Here is a 14,623-nt window from a genome sequence, read left to right as displayed (position 1 = left end):
AAGCCTCTGGACTCTGGATCTGCTAGAATCTCACTTCCTCCTTGCTCTTGCCACCTTCTTCTTGCTGGGAATCCGGGCTGTTACAATATCACCAGTCGCAAGTTTCGGAGAAGGATGTTCGAGGACAATCCTCCAAATTCGATGCGGACGTTGCAAGTCCGTAGTGATACCCCTCGGATAGGACCAACCCACTCGCAGTATCCATGAACGTAATAAATAGGATATGCCATTCTTACTAGGATCATTTCGTTATTGTCATTATAACTTACTTGCTTATCTACCCTCGTAGTAAGAAGGAAACCAAAGAGAGCAGCTACAACAAACCGCGGAAGCAATACGATCATAGCAGCCTTACCCGAAGTCCTCTAGATACGAGTTTTGGAATTTAGGAGTCGAATCCCTAAGACACATCATTATCGATGTGGAAATTCTTAAGGACCCTTTCAATTTATCAAAACCGTTGAGAAACAGCCAGCACCAAAGGCATCAACAAGAATACGCTAAAACTCCGGGTCTCGCTGACCTACCGTCTTAGTTCCTTTGGAACTTCTCGTAAATTACGGAACCCCCTTACGACTTTGACCCTGAAGGGAGCAACCCTTGACTGGGAAGAGAAGCAAGAGGGAGAAACCTTTAGAACTCCAGAATAAGAGACCAAATTCCTCTGGAAGCCTCACTCTGGGAAGGCTTAGTACGCTTCGGAAAGCGTGGAAAGCCGAAACCCCAGATAATTATGACTTTCAAGATTCTTGTCAGAATCAGCCCTGTAACTCGCTACTTCAATCTACTCCCACGAGCTTGGTTAGTACATCCTACCCGAAACGTCCCGAACTTGTAGTAGTATCTATCCGACGAGACTCTTGTAATCCCCCTCGACGAGATCAAGTTCCACAAGAGCCTCACCTTCGTGGAAGAACCGTAGTGACCATGGACCGAGAGGTCAAGCGGACGAAGCAACGCTGCTTCCCATTAGTGAAGGTTCGGTGGAATACTAACCAAGAACCTGGAGTCACTTGGGAGCGCGAGAATCAGTCGATTAGGAAGTATCCCCACTTCTTGGCTCGATTGTTCATACCTACTCCTTACCTAAATTTAAATTTCGGGACGAAATTCCCTCTAACGGGGGATGATGTGACAACCATCAATTTCCGGTCAAGTCAAAGTCAACTAAAATCAACAAGTCAAACTGGTCGACTCAATTAGCCCGTGGGTACTAAGGCTTACGTTGGGTAATTACTATACAACTCGTTATTCTAATGACAGATCATAACTCGAAAAGTACGTACGTCTAGATCTCCTTAACCTAAACCTATGGTAAGTGACGAGCCAAACCGATAACACAATGTTACATACTCATCGGGAGTGTGTAAGATCCTTAAACAAGGCTTAACAGGGTTTACGGACCTTGTGTTGCGGAGCCAAAGACTCACATATGTCACACACGAAACCTCTCTCAATTGTTTTCACTCTATCTCTCTCTATTTTGAAATCTCTCCCAAATCTCTCCAAGAATGTGAAATCTCTCCCAAATCGCTCTCCATATGTGAAATCTCTCCCAAATCTCTCTTTGTATGAGAAATCTCTCTAAGAATGTGGAATCTCTCCCAAATCTCTCTCCATATGTGAAATCTCTCCCAAATCTCTCTTTATATGATAAATCTCTCCAAGGTTGAAAAATCTCTTCCAAAATCTCTCTCAAAACCCTTTCGATTTATTTTTTATCATTTGAGGGCATCAGGGTACTTGGTTTGATAAGAAACGACTCAAAGAGGGGAGATGGTTTGGAAAATAGTTCCTTTGGGCCGAAGCCTCTCTATAGGGGCCAAGTCCTCTTGGATCCGAGGCCACTTAAGCCGAGTTCGCGGTCACCTAGCCGCAGCCAGCAGCCGCAGCCAGCAAGCCGCAGCCACCGACCACAGCCGCATGGAGCAGCCTGCATCTGAGGTTCGCTTCTGGATCCCCTGGCTTCGGACCGCAACGCCTCTTCTTCATCCGCGGCTAAGCTTTTCCGCCTCCTCAGACCGCACCATGCATCTAAGCCACCTCAATTCTTGACTGCTGAGCCGAGACCTCGCCCAGGACTTCGGATTTTGGCATATTTCACCCGGTTTTCGATCATTTCTCCGTTTGAAGTCCGTTTTTAATCATTTTAATGTGGGGTTTTCTCCAGAAATCATATTTTAACATATAAGACCCTAAATAATCATAATTTTGGCATATTTTCATGAAAATATATATTTAAGAATAAAATCTTTTAAGAGAGATCTGGAGGTGGAGTGTAAATCTTGCCATAATATTTGGCATAATCCACCACCCCATACCTATTCCTTTGACCAACTATTGTACTCCCCACCACTCCTAGTCACCTCATGGTACTACCCCACTCATTTTCCAGCAACTCACGTCCAAAGGAGTTGGGAAATCCCCTCTCTCACTCTTCATTCTCACTCCTCTCATATCTACCAAAGATCAAACCCACTTTTCTCTCAAATTCTCTCCCTCAAATTCGAGATTCAAGGGCTGATCATCAAGTTTTTCTCTCATTTGTGGTAAGATTTATCACCTTTCTCATGATTAATACATTTCCTTGTACTCAAAACATTGATTCTTACACAAATTTCCATCATAAATTGTGCTAGATTCTTGAATCTTCAAGCAATCTTCAAGTGTTCTTGAGTTGAACACTTCTCATCTCCAACATTCATCTTCTGAAATCACATAAGGTAAGTTCATACCCTGACATTTTCATGTTTTTTTAAGTTTTTAGGGTGGGAATACAAGTTAAAATACCAAGAATATAACTAAACTTTTATAACAGCTTACATCAGAAAAGTTGGGCTCCATTCACAGACTGTTTTGGACAACCTAAACATTTTAGTTTTCAAAACTGTTTTAGGTGCAAGTAGTCCCAGTTCTTAGCTTTGAAATGACTACTTGCACATCTCCATACGATTTTTCTACAATTTATGGAGATTTTTACAAAACTGCCTATCATTTCAAACATCAATCCGGACCAGTCTGTGATTATGGACTTTTTCACCCAAGTTGGAGGTCATTAAAAATCATGATAAAAATTATGAGTAAACTAGACAAATTTTGGGAACTCTCAGAATTTACGGATTTAGTTTTTGACTTCGTATGATTTTTCTATGACTTTTCTAAAACAGCGTAGAAAGGTTAAATTCAGTTAACAACATATAACTTTCATAACACTTTGTATTATGTTGAGAAAAGTGTATAACAATAAGTTCTAAAGATTGAATGTGTTTCCTTGTTAGTTTATCATCATAAACTGAAACTTAGTCATTCATGATAAGATTATTTATTCATTTAGAACACGTATATTAAGCTATAATGAGCATAGTTTATGGATTCAAAACACTAATGCATTTTCATAAAAGAGTTCTTATACATTACAAACATTTTGGATAAACTATAATAGGTATAGTTTATGTATCATTTACTTCTCAAACTTACTTACCAAAGGATTTCAGTTTAGTTCACGTAAATCTGTTAATGAATAAATTTGTGATTCATTCGCTTCGGGTTACTTCCAAAGTAACCAATTCAAAAAGTCCTATAAATTGTAACCAGAGTCTCTTGTAGGCAGAACGTAATAGTTGTGTATAGATCTATATTGGGTTTGACAAACCCACACCTGAGCTGGATGCAACAGCTAGACCGGCAGGTCTGTGGTGACAAGTGTCATTTCAGTTTCGCGACGCCTGAAGAACGTCGCTATTACAAGGCCGTCTAAGTCAAGTATGGTTATGATTAGCTCACATATGGTATTAACAAATCATAAGATTTACGGGTTCTAACTTTAATTTAGCGAGTTATGTCGATTAGCTCACTGAATTTACTTTAAGTATGGAAAAATACTTGTACGTCTTCATATTAAAAAGGGCTTTATGTTGATTTAATATCTCTTATTATATCAATAATTACAGATATTGCAGTATATTTTCAGTCTTGGTATTTAAGACTACATACCATTCATTACGGGAGTTTTCTCAAATCAGAAAGGTTTTTTTTACGCCAATTTGAAACCACTTTTATATCTTTAAGTATGACAAATACTTGTTCATTTTCGGTCCTGGTATTTAGGACCACATAACTTTTATAAGGAAAATATTCGATTTTTCTTGGTAACATACATCACTTTACAAAGATTGATTTTCAAACTTTTACTGTCAAAAGCTTATGAACTCACTAACCTTTGTGTTGACACTTTTCAAAATTACTTGTATTCTCAGGAATTCAGTGAAACCAGAAAATCAACAACATTTTGAGGATGGGACGATAAATCATCAAACAGATCATTTTGTATCATAATGTAATTGATTCGAATCATGTAAACATATACTTTGGTGTAACTTTTTCAATTATATTTATGATGGTTGTATTTACTTTAAGCACTATTATACTCGTTGTTGTGATACTCTACATGAAGTCCTCCATCCCCGGATGTTTCCGCGATCCTTGGTTTGGGGGTGTGACATTGTGTGTAGGGTTGGTCCCGATGCCAGGGACTGGAGGAATGGGTCGTGCCGGTGCTGAAGGGGCAGGAGTTGCCACTTGCTGCTGTTGCATGGCAAGTCTTTGGAATCGCTTTCGCTCACTTCTGGCTTGGCGATATCGTCTCCTCCTTTCGGTCTTGCGGCTTAGGAAGTCCGTGACTATTGTCATTTGTTGACTTCCCGGATTGGTACTACAATCGGAACTCTTAAATCCTTTGTTAGTCTTGTTTGTGTTGCCGGAGTTGATGTGTGTAAGGAAAGTTGTCACAGCAGCTGCTACTACAGCTCGTAACGTAGCGACGTCGATATGGAGGATAGGAGTTTCTTTGCTCAACTGATTGTTTCCGAATGACGACATGATTCTGTAACACGAAAGATAAGGATTTTGTGAGCGATTTTGGTTGACCGTAAATGTACTTCGATCTCTTAAGTAAAGAGTACGAGTATGTTCTCGAAAGCTTGACCTACATCCCTATGATGCAGTCCTTAGTAAGGTGTAGAAGTAAGCTCGTAGAATGGTCTCAAGACATTTGTCGTTCAAGCCGAGGTATCGTTGGTTGGTGAATAACATGATCCAACCACTAAAAGAGACTTGAAAATGTCTCCGGAGTTAAATTTCTATCGTCCAATGTCTTGACTAAAGCATGTTTCAGATAGACTCCGATGAAAGTATGATGACAGTATTTGAACACAGAGTGACACGGAAGTTAGCCGGCTGTCAATATCATCGATGTTTAAGATGTAATAAGTCTAGGAAAAATTTTGACCTTATAGAAGGTCTTACATCATATCCTGAGTAGCAACGTTTTGGCCGCGTGAAGGCCTAACTAAAAGTACTTATAGTACAAGGCAGTTCCATAGAAAATGCCACATAGGACATAGACAGGAACACGGTTCTTTAAAACAAGAAGAAAAGTAAAGTATCTCCTACTGGTGATGATCATCCCTCTGGTGAACTCTCAAGTTCAGCCAGTTGGCGTTCCACATCAAGTATGTGTCTTTCCTACACCCTCTGGCGTACTCAGAGCTCTATGACTTCGGCTCGTGATTCAGCCAGTGCTTGAAGCAGGGCTTCATGGTCTTTCTCAGATCTCTCACGAGAATCTTCCAGAAAAATGGTGCGGAGGGTATGCATTCTCGCATTGGTGACAACTTCTATGATTTGATGTAGGGTTGCCCTGCCTTGAATCTCATTTCGAGCCACTCTATGGACCACGATTGGCAAGATTCTGTCTGCTGAGCCCCCATTGCTCAGGTCATAAAAGCTTCGGTCACCATTAAATGGCATGGGATGATCTTGTCCTTGGCTCCATGTTTCCATCATTCTACCCAAGGAGTCGTCGGGCCATGAAAAGCCGGATGAGGGTTAGGATTTAGAAATGGAGCTACCGAGGGTAGGTTCTCAACCTCGGGTTCAGAGTTATCAACATTCGAAAGGTCTTCAGCATGGTGATCATTCAAAGGGATTGGATGATCATTCTCGGGTTCTTCTCCAAACCATCCAGCATTGCCTTCGTTCGGAAGGTACGGGTTGCCGTGGGGATGGAGTCCAGCCATCTTATCTACGTGAGAATTGGGGTAAGGAAATAATTATTAGACGAACTATCTAGATAATTATTAGAAAATCTTCATTAGTTACATCGCTATTTGTAAAGTGCATACCAGTCATATGTAATCAACATAGGACAGGCTTTCGAATAAGTGACCTTAACTCCAAATTCACAAGGAATAGGGGTAAAGCAAAAATTTCACCAATTCTAAGTCTATAACATCCTAGTTACATATAGCCTTAGTGTATCCACTTAGCAACTATCAACTTAGTAATGAAGATCCTTTTTAGTTCTCAAGTAAGTAATTATGGTAACACAAAACACCCCTATGGTATATTAGACTTAGGTTCTATTATAATGTTCTCATTGTGGTAATGTTGGTAAGTTTTTAGACTTGTTGCCATATCACAACCATTCTTGGGCATATGCTAATCACTCCTCGGACCAGCATAGTTGATCAGGCTATGCCATTCCCAGGACAGACCATACATCCCCAAGCTTACTTGTGACATTCAACAATCATAATACTTTTGTTCTTGTTATTGTGACACTGATTTTAGTATGAATGCAGGCACATATACTTAATTAAATATTTTATTATTTAAAAGTATAAACTCTTGGTCAGAGTATTTTAATCCCATTGTATTTATAGTTAGTATATCTTTTATGGGTTGATATACTCAATTCACTATAAACAATGCTCTGATACCAATCTGTCACGCCCCAAAACCTAGAACGACGGAAACGTTCTGCGACGGAGGACGTCATGTAAAGTATCATTAGAAGGTAAAGTAGTAAAGAAGCAACAACATCGTCTATTGCATTAATAGTAATAGTTTAATACATGGGTATTCTTACATAGTAATAAGACATTAACAACAAGAAATCAAAATAACAGACGAGTCTTGACTGCTCTGTCTTCTCAAAACATGGTCATCGTACCTCTCTACTGGAGACCTGAGAATACAAGTTATTTTTTGAAAGTGTAGGTCAGCATTTAAGCTGGTGAGTTCATAAATATTTAATGTCATCGTTTGTATAAGTATGAAGAAAACATTTGGAATTATTCAATGTAATTGTTCGTATAAGTATGAAGAAAACGTTTGGAATTGTTCAATGTAATTAGTCGTATAGGTAGGAAGAAAACATTTGGAATTATTCAATGTAATTATTCGTATAAGTATGAAGAAAACGTTTGGAATTGTTCAATGTAATTATTCGTAGAAGTATGAAGAAAACGTTTGGGATTATTCAATGTAATTATTTGTATAAGTATGAAGAAAACGTTTGAAATTGTTCTACATTTTTATAAAACTGAATAAAATGGTTTGTACATGTTTGAAAGTTTCTAGAAAAATCTCATATTTTCTACTAGTATAAAAGTAATCTTCTACCAAGACTCGACTGTTTTTAATGTTTACCTTTAGAAATCCAATATCTATTCATAAGTGTGTGGTAGTTTAAAAGTTCCAAAACCGAAATGAAATCGTGTTTTTCATGCCTAGAGTAGTAGATTTGTATAAATATAAAATCACTAAGGCATTTGATAACCCCGTAAACCAACGTGTTTCTAATACTCCATGTGAGTTTTATAACCATACTAATGACCCAGACTGCCTGTAACAACGTTCTTCAGGCGTTGGAATTTTATGACGTTTGTCACCCCAGGCCTGTCGGCCTAGCTGTAGCTAACAGCTTAGGTGCGGGATTGTCAATCTCGTATAGATCTATACACAAGTATCACGCTCCCCCTACAAGGTATTATGGTATATAATACAAGACTTAAAATGCATACTCGAAAGTACGTGAAATGTCTAACAAAACTTAGTATAAAACATATTTACATATGAAAATGTCCATTTGTTCTTGTATGTGAAAGTATCTGTGACAACCCAAAAATTTCCACTTCAACAGAAGCCATGTCTGTTTTTGCTAACTTTCAAACTTTTGGGACAAGTTCGAGCAACTCAGGATTTACACTTAAGGAGATATCAGGAGCGAGGTTGCACTTGGGTCTTGTGCAACTCTGTTATTCCAAAACTCTATGATATTAGAGTTCTTTCCGGGAATAAAATATTTTCTGCCAAAAATCCTAGGACTATATATAGGATTCTGAACCAAATTATTCATTAGTTACAATTCCAACTAGAGAAAAGCCAAATTCTCTCTCAAGGATCTTCGGACTTTTGTTCCGGAACGTGAGTACTTCTATCTAGTGTTGTTTTAAAGCTTTATATATGCTTAATACACTAGAAATCATAGGAAAACACCAAGATCTGTGAGTTTACCGCCCAAGAACACCTTGGGGAGTAAACTCCATTTCAAGGGCCAAAGTGTGCCCAATGACCCCTAGACCTTGGAAACCAAACATGGGACAAACCTTGACATGTTTAGGCATCAAAATCAATTAAAATCAAGGACCAAAAGTGAGCTCACGGCCAAGGAAGTTCTTGGGCCGTGAACTCCATTTTAGGGTGCCAAAATGCCCTAAATGCCTTCCATAGCCCAAGAGACAAGCATTGAACTTTACCTAGATGTGTTTAGGACCCAAAACAACCAAAATATCATCTCCCATAAGTGTTTACGGCCGAAAGCTCCAGCCAAAATGGTCTTTGGGCCGTAAACTCAAAATAGAGGTGTTTTGATGCCACAACACTACTAGAAAAAAGGCCTTTTACGATGCTCATTGCGCGTCGTAAAACGCTCAGATGACGCGCAAATGCGCGTCAAGGAAGGCCCTGTCATAAAGAGAGATGACGCGCTTTTGCGCGTCGTCTATAGACGACGCGCATTTACGACGCGCATTTATGACGTGCATTTACGACGCGCGGTTATGACACGCATTGCGTATCAAGGAAGGCCCTGTCATAAAGGAAGACGACACGCATTTGCGTGTCGTAACTTTACGACGCGCGTGTTTATGACACGCAATGCGTATCAAGGAAGCACCAGTCAAGAAAGGCCATTTCATAAATGAAGACGACACACATTTTTGCGTATCGTAATTTTAATTTTTTTTTTAAATAAAATATATTTATATATTTATTAATTTATAAATTAAATTTGCATTTAATCTCTCATAATAGAAATAAAATACCATATACAAAAAATACAATCTATTGCATAATATAAAATAAAATACCATATACAAAAAATACAATCCATTGCATTTAATTTGTATATATAACAAAGACACATGTGTTAAACTTGTTACCATTAACATCTAATCGTATGGACTCGAGTGTTAAACTTGTTACCATTAATATCTGATTCATAAGTCCTTTCAACAAGATTGTTTCCTGCATAAATGAAAACAAATAGGAACATTTAATTCTGGACATGATTATTAATGGTAACAGAAAATGGAGCCACATTTAATGTTGGAATTGATAATATACTTGGCTTTGTAGATGATTCCACAAAATTATCCTAAAAATATATCACAATCAGAATGCTGATTTTTATACTAAAAGATATTTCTATAAAAAAAATGTATGGTTTCATAAGTATACCTTCTTATGAATTGAGAATGCCTAGCATCCCAAATCCTACATGATTCATCATCAGACAACCTAAACAAAAAAAATCAAAATAGTATGCATAAGAATAACATCATAGAAAGCTACAGATAATATCCACTATGTTCAAATCATAGGGGAATCAGTCAGCAACTAAGGGTGTTTGGATGTGAATCTTTATGGGTTTGGTTGACATATGATTAATTTTATGAAATAAGGGCAGAGAAGTAATTTTACTCCACCTTTTGAGTTTTGATAGATTGGCTAATGTAAGTTATCACAATCAATAGAAACAAAATAAATAGAAATCAGTATACCAACTAATATAGAAAGTCAAGAAAACGAAGCTTTCCCTATCAACTCCTAACTTCTTACAAATTTACCCTCAACTTTTTTCCTTTCATATATTTTTTTTCTAATATCCAGACAAAACTTAATAAAGAAAAAGAAGGAAAATAGACAAGGATTTAAATTTTAAGGGCACAAAAAGTTAAAATTAAACCTGCTGTTTGGTAAAGTTTTTAATGCATTTGGCACAAAACTCTATATAATCCAGCAACACCATCACGAGCAATAATACCTACACCTAAAAAAACATTTAAGGAATTTTAGTTTAAAACAATAAATAAAACAAATAAAAAATATATATGAAAAAAGAGAGAGAAATCTTACAAAAAAAAGTTTCTGCCCCTATAAAGTTTCTGAAAAAACTCAACATCAATTTATAATGCAATAATCATAAAAAAAAAAAATCTTGCCCTTCTTTTTACAAGGGCAAATTGGTTACAAAAGGTTACCCTTGTTAAATGTTTTCAACAAGTTCAGCAGTTATAACTCCAACTGTTAAACACCACATTAATAGATACAAAAGGGTACAAGTATTTTATATTTACTTACATTTAAAGAATCACGTAGTGAACGAAATGCTTCAGAAGGCAATTCTTCAAAATCTCTTTGCACCTGTTACAATATATGGATTTAAGCAAATAGTTATGTCCTATGATATAAGAACTGCCTCGAACAACAGCCATTACAACTGGATTTTGAAGAAAAACAACACTTGTTAAGTATATAAACAAGCATTGAAACCCTAAATCCATATTCCATCAAGACATTTTTCTGTGATTATCCGAGTTTTTAGTTTGTGTTCAACTACATTTAATTAAATTAGAATTATTAATGTTAAAACCTTATCTAAGAAATTGGAATAAAAACTACCTATTAGTTCACAAATCATTAAGCATCATCAACAGTATCATCAATGTTTCAACTTCTCATTCATATTGTACATAATAGAATTGATGAATTTTTTTTGGTATGGGGGAGGGGCAAAAAGGTAAATTGTCACTAATTAAGTGGACCAAGAAACCGTGTCATCATTTGCAAGCTTTTTATCAATGACATCAGCTCAAGAAGAATAACTCTCTTTTAAGGATGTGGAATTGGACTTTACAGATTTCTCTTCTATTTTAATGTTTGATCCACTTAAAAAAGATGCATCAGATGGAGCACCTTCTCCTAATAGCTGAAAAATCAAACCCAAAACAGCATCAGTAAAAGGGCATTTTCGGTATTTCACTATAAAAATCAAACCCAAAACAGCATCAGTCGCATCCTTTGCAATATTCACTGCAAGAACCTGAGCATTATCAAAAAATAAAATTATCACCATTCATAAGAAATTATATTATATATTTTTCAAATTTTAATAATAATAAAAAAAAACCTTTGGAATTATCAACAATGACTCAGCAAATTCTCCAATCGCCAGCTGTTTGCGGGACCCCCAAAGTTGTAGCAAGGTACTATAAATACACAAATAAAGCAGCCTCAACTGCACCCCCTCCTGCAACCACCTAAAAACAACAATAATATAAATTATCAATCAATAAATAAAATTAAAAATTAATATTTTCTTTTTTTCTTACTATATTGGATTCGAGGGTTCTTTTGACAATACATAAAGCATCATGTACCGCCCTATCCATTTCATCAAGCATGAAGTCATTAGCACCTCTCAGAATTATCAACACTTGTTCAAATTGTCACAAAATTAATTACTTTTATATTAAAAAAAAAAGAAATATTAAATCACATACAGCCCCTGTTGTTTTAGTTCCTTTGATGAGTATGACATCATCATCTGCAATTCGCTACTCCACTACTTCATCTGCATATCCAAGGATACAAGGTGATAGTAATGCAAATTTGAAAGAATCTCAACTTCTGCCCAGAACTCTGTTGCACCTTGACTGGACATAAAATCTTCCTCTGTTTACAATCTCCCTGTTAACATTGGGATGAACACAGAAATTAATACAGGTTTACACACACTTACATACTTAGACACACTCACATATATTTGAAATAAGATATAATTATGACCTTATATCTCTTTATTTTTATTTTTTAGGGTTATAATATTAGTTTTCTTATCACTAATTAATTACCACTAGTTTTCAACAGGTATGAAACTCAGCAGCATATCTTACTACTTACTAGCTAGCTTAGCTTGGAGGAGGTGTTCTTATCCCAAACATTTCTGATACCAAAATTTATTATCATATACATATATGGTAGCTTGTTCATCAAGATAGATAGTTGAGCAACTAAGTGTTCTGAAATCTGGAAATTTAAAAAGCAAACAACGATTGTACTCATTCATATTCGCACAACATTATCTTACAAATCAAACATGTGAATGGATGTTCAAAGCATGGCTATCAACCCATTTGAAACCAACTTGGTGGCAATCGTCTCTTTCACATGGCCCTCCTTCACATCTGACTCACAAGCTCTAGGACTAGGGGGAACATCCACTACAGGAGAGCAGTTAAAGAACCCATGTGGCTGCGAAACCAAAACATTTATATATATTTTTTAGTTTTTTGTAAATAAAATAAACATACATAACTAATTAAAAACATACATACCTGAAGCATAAACCCAATCCGTTCCACTTGCATCACAAACCAGTCTTCCAACCTAGGAACATGAGTTATCCCAAATACATACCTGCAAATTTTCATATAAGAAAATATTGTACGAAAAGCATGCACAACCTGATTAAAAAAAAACAAGGAAATATACTTAGTCACCAGAGAACAATGTCGGTTTCTTCAAGAGATCGATTTTGCTGGACCCATGAAGCCAGACCTTCACCAACACACGAGTTTTGGTTGGGAAATTCTCTTTCGGGGAAATCCTCACCACAAGCATACGGTGTGATCCATAGATTATGTTTTAAAAAGGCAGCCCTTCTTACGAACCTGGCTTCTGAACCTGCTAAAGGCAAGCAGTTTACCGGATGTAAAAAGTCTTCAGCAAGTACTTCTCAGTATTAGGAAACCATGGAAAAACGTTTTTTTATATTTGTTTATTTAATTTTTCTTCCAATATGTTTTTCAAAAAACATGAAGGAAGATGCTTTTGATACGTTTATTTTAAAGACATTAACAATTCTTATTTTGATTCTAGAATTGTTTAATCTAAGTCAGGCATTTCATCGAATGGATAGAATGCATAAATTTTCTTTATGAATAAATGAGAATCAGAGCATGGAAAATGAAATTAAACCTAATCGATGATAGGATTGTATAAAGTAATGTAACAAATCTATTCTTACCTTGGAGTCGATGTCTATCCAGAGAAAGGTTAGAAGGCTAGTGAACAATGTTAAAGAATCTCAATTACAACTGTCCTTGCAACCCTGTTTATCATATCAATAACATGGAATATTAAAATATGGTATAAATGAAATCCAACAAATGAAATGATATTAAAATTTTAAAATACCTCTGTTTTTCTGAAGAAATTCCTTCTACATGTTCAGTTTTCATAGGGATCACTTCTTTATTCTTTGGTTTCTTGATTTTGTCTGGATATATAAGGGGGGGGGGGAGAGAATTACTTATAGTCTTTTGTACCAAGTTTTTTAGTACATTTCAATAGCATCATTTTATAGATACTACAAACTTACAAATAGTCTTTTGTACTATTTGAAGTCTAACCTTTTTCTTGAGAATCAAGAGCTTGTTTATGTTCTACTAATGGTGCTGACAAATCATCCTTGTAGAGTGGGTGATCCCAATAGCATCCCTAGCTAAGCTACTCATCTACATACCCTTCATTGGGTTGTATTTTTGAATATATATTTTCTCCATTAACAATTCCAGAAAAGCAGAAAACAGTTTGGTGAGAGGTGGAAGACTATGAATATCGTCTCCCATGGCCTCTCTGAAACCCACATCACACTCTTTGCAACAGATGCTTAAATTGCTTTCCTCCTCATCTTCAGCTCAGGTAGCTCCCCATACATGGACGCATACCCCCCAATATGATGCCCTATTCAACATTTAAAAAAAACTGCATATTATATTCTTTCTACTAATTATATAAAAATGGATGGTCCTTTGACCAAGTCATACATGTCCCCTGTTCCATTGTGTCCTTAAATTTACGTTCATATGTCTCTTCCTCTTCTTGGCTATTTGGGTTAAAAATAGCATACTCATGATCACCATTTACATATGCAACCAATTCTCTACTGCTTCTGCTTCTTTGGATAAATGCAACCCCCCCTCCCTTTGCCTGCACATACATGATACATACATTATTATGGTGACTGGGGGGTAACTTAACTGGGGTTCAAACATAACCTAACCACACAGGTTCATGTATGTTCATTTATCATTGTTGATTTGTGGTTAGATAGCTCGTATAATTTAGTAGTGAACATTATGAGAATGTTGTTTGTTGTTTTTTTTACCTTTTTGACAAACCATGAAGCAATAGGAACAGGGTGTTCAACATTGAATAGTAGGATTTCCCCATTCCCAGTTCCACTTCCAGCGGTGTTGTGAGTTTTAGATGTTGATTCAGGGAGAACAACAAGCACAACAAAAAGGGAATCTTTATCTAAAAATGCTATACCTGCATAACATGCTATATCTTTTTCAACTTTCAATCCTTGTTCGATTCAACTTCACTAAAACTTGATGTTAAATTAGACAAATTATAAAACAAGATCAAAAGA

At 36.4% G+C, this 14,623-nt stretch overlaps 1 long non-coding RNA gene across 1 annotated transcript; it reads right to left on the bottom strand.

The window, feature by feature from the left end:
* Positions 1–13,835: 13,835 nt before the first annotated feature.
* Positions 13,836–14,174, bottom strand: LOC128127163 (uncharacterized). The gene is made up of 2 exons (XR_008225235.1): positions 14,016–14,174; positions 13,836–13,932 (listed from the first exon to the last, which is right to left on the bottom strand). It is a non-coding gene; the product is annotated as an uncharacterized LOC128127163 (long non-coding RNA).
* Positions 14,175–14,623: the final 449 nt, after the last annotated feature.

This window comes from Lactuca sativa, chromosome 7 (genome assembly GCF_002870075.4).
Source record: "Lactuca sativa cultivar Salinas chromosome 7, Lsat_Salinas_v11, whole genome shotgun sequence".
NCBI classification, from domain to species: Eukaryota; Viridiplantae; Streptophyta; class Magnoliopsida; order Asterales; family Asteraceae; genus Lactuca; species Lactuca sativa.
This window is presented reverse-complemented; position numbering and strand designations above follow the sequence as displayed.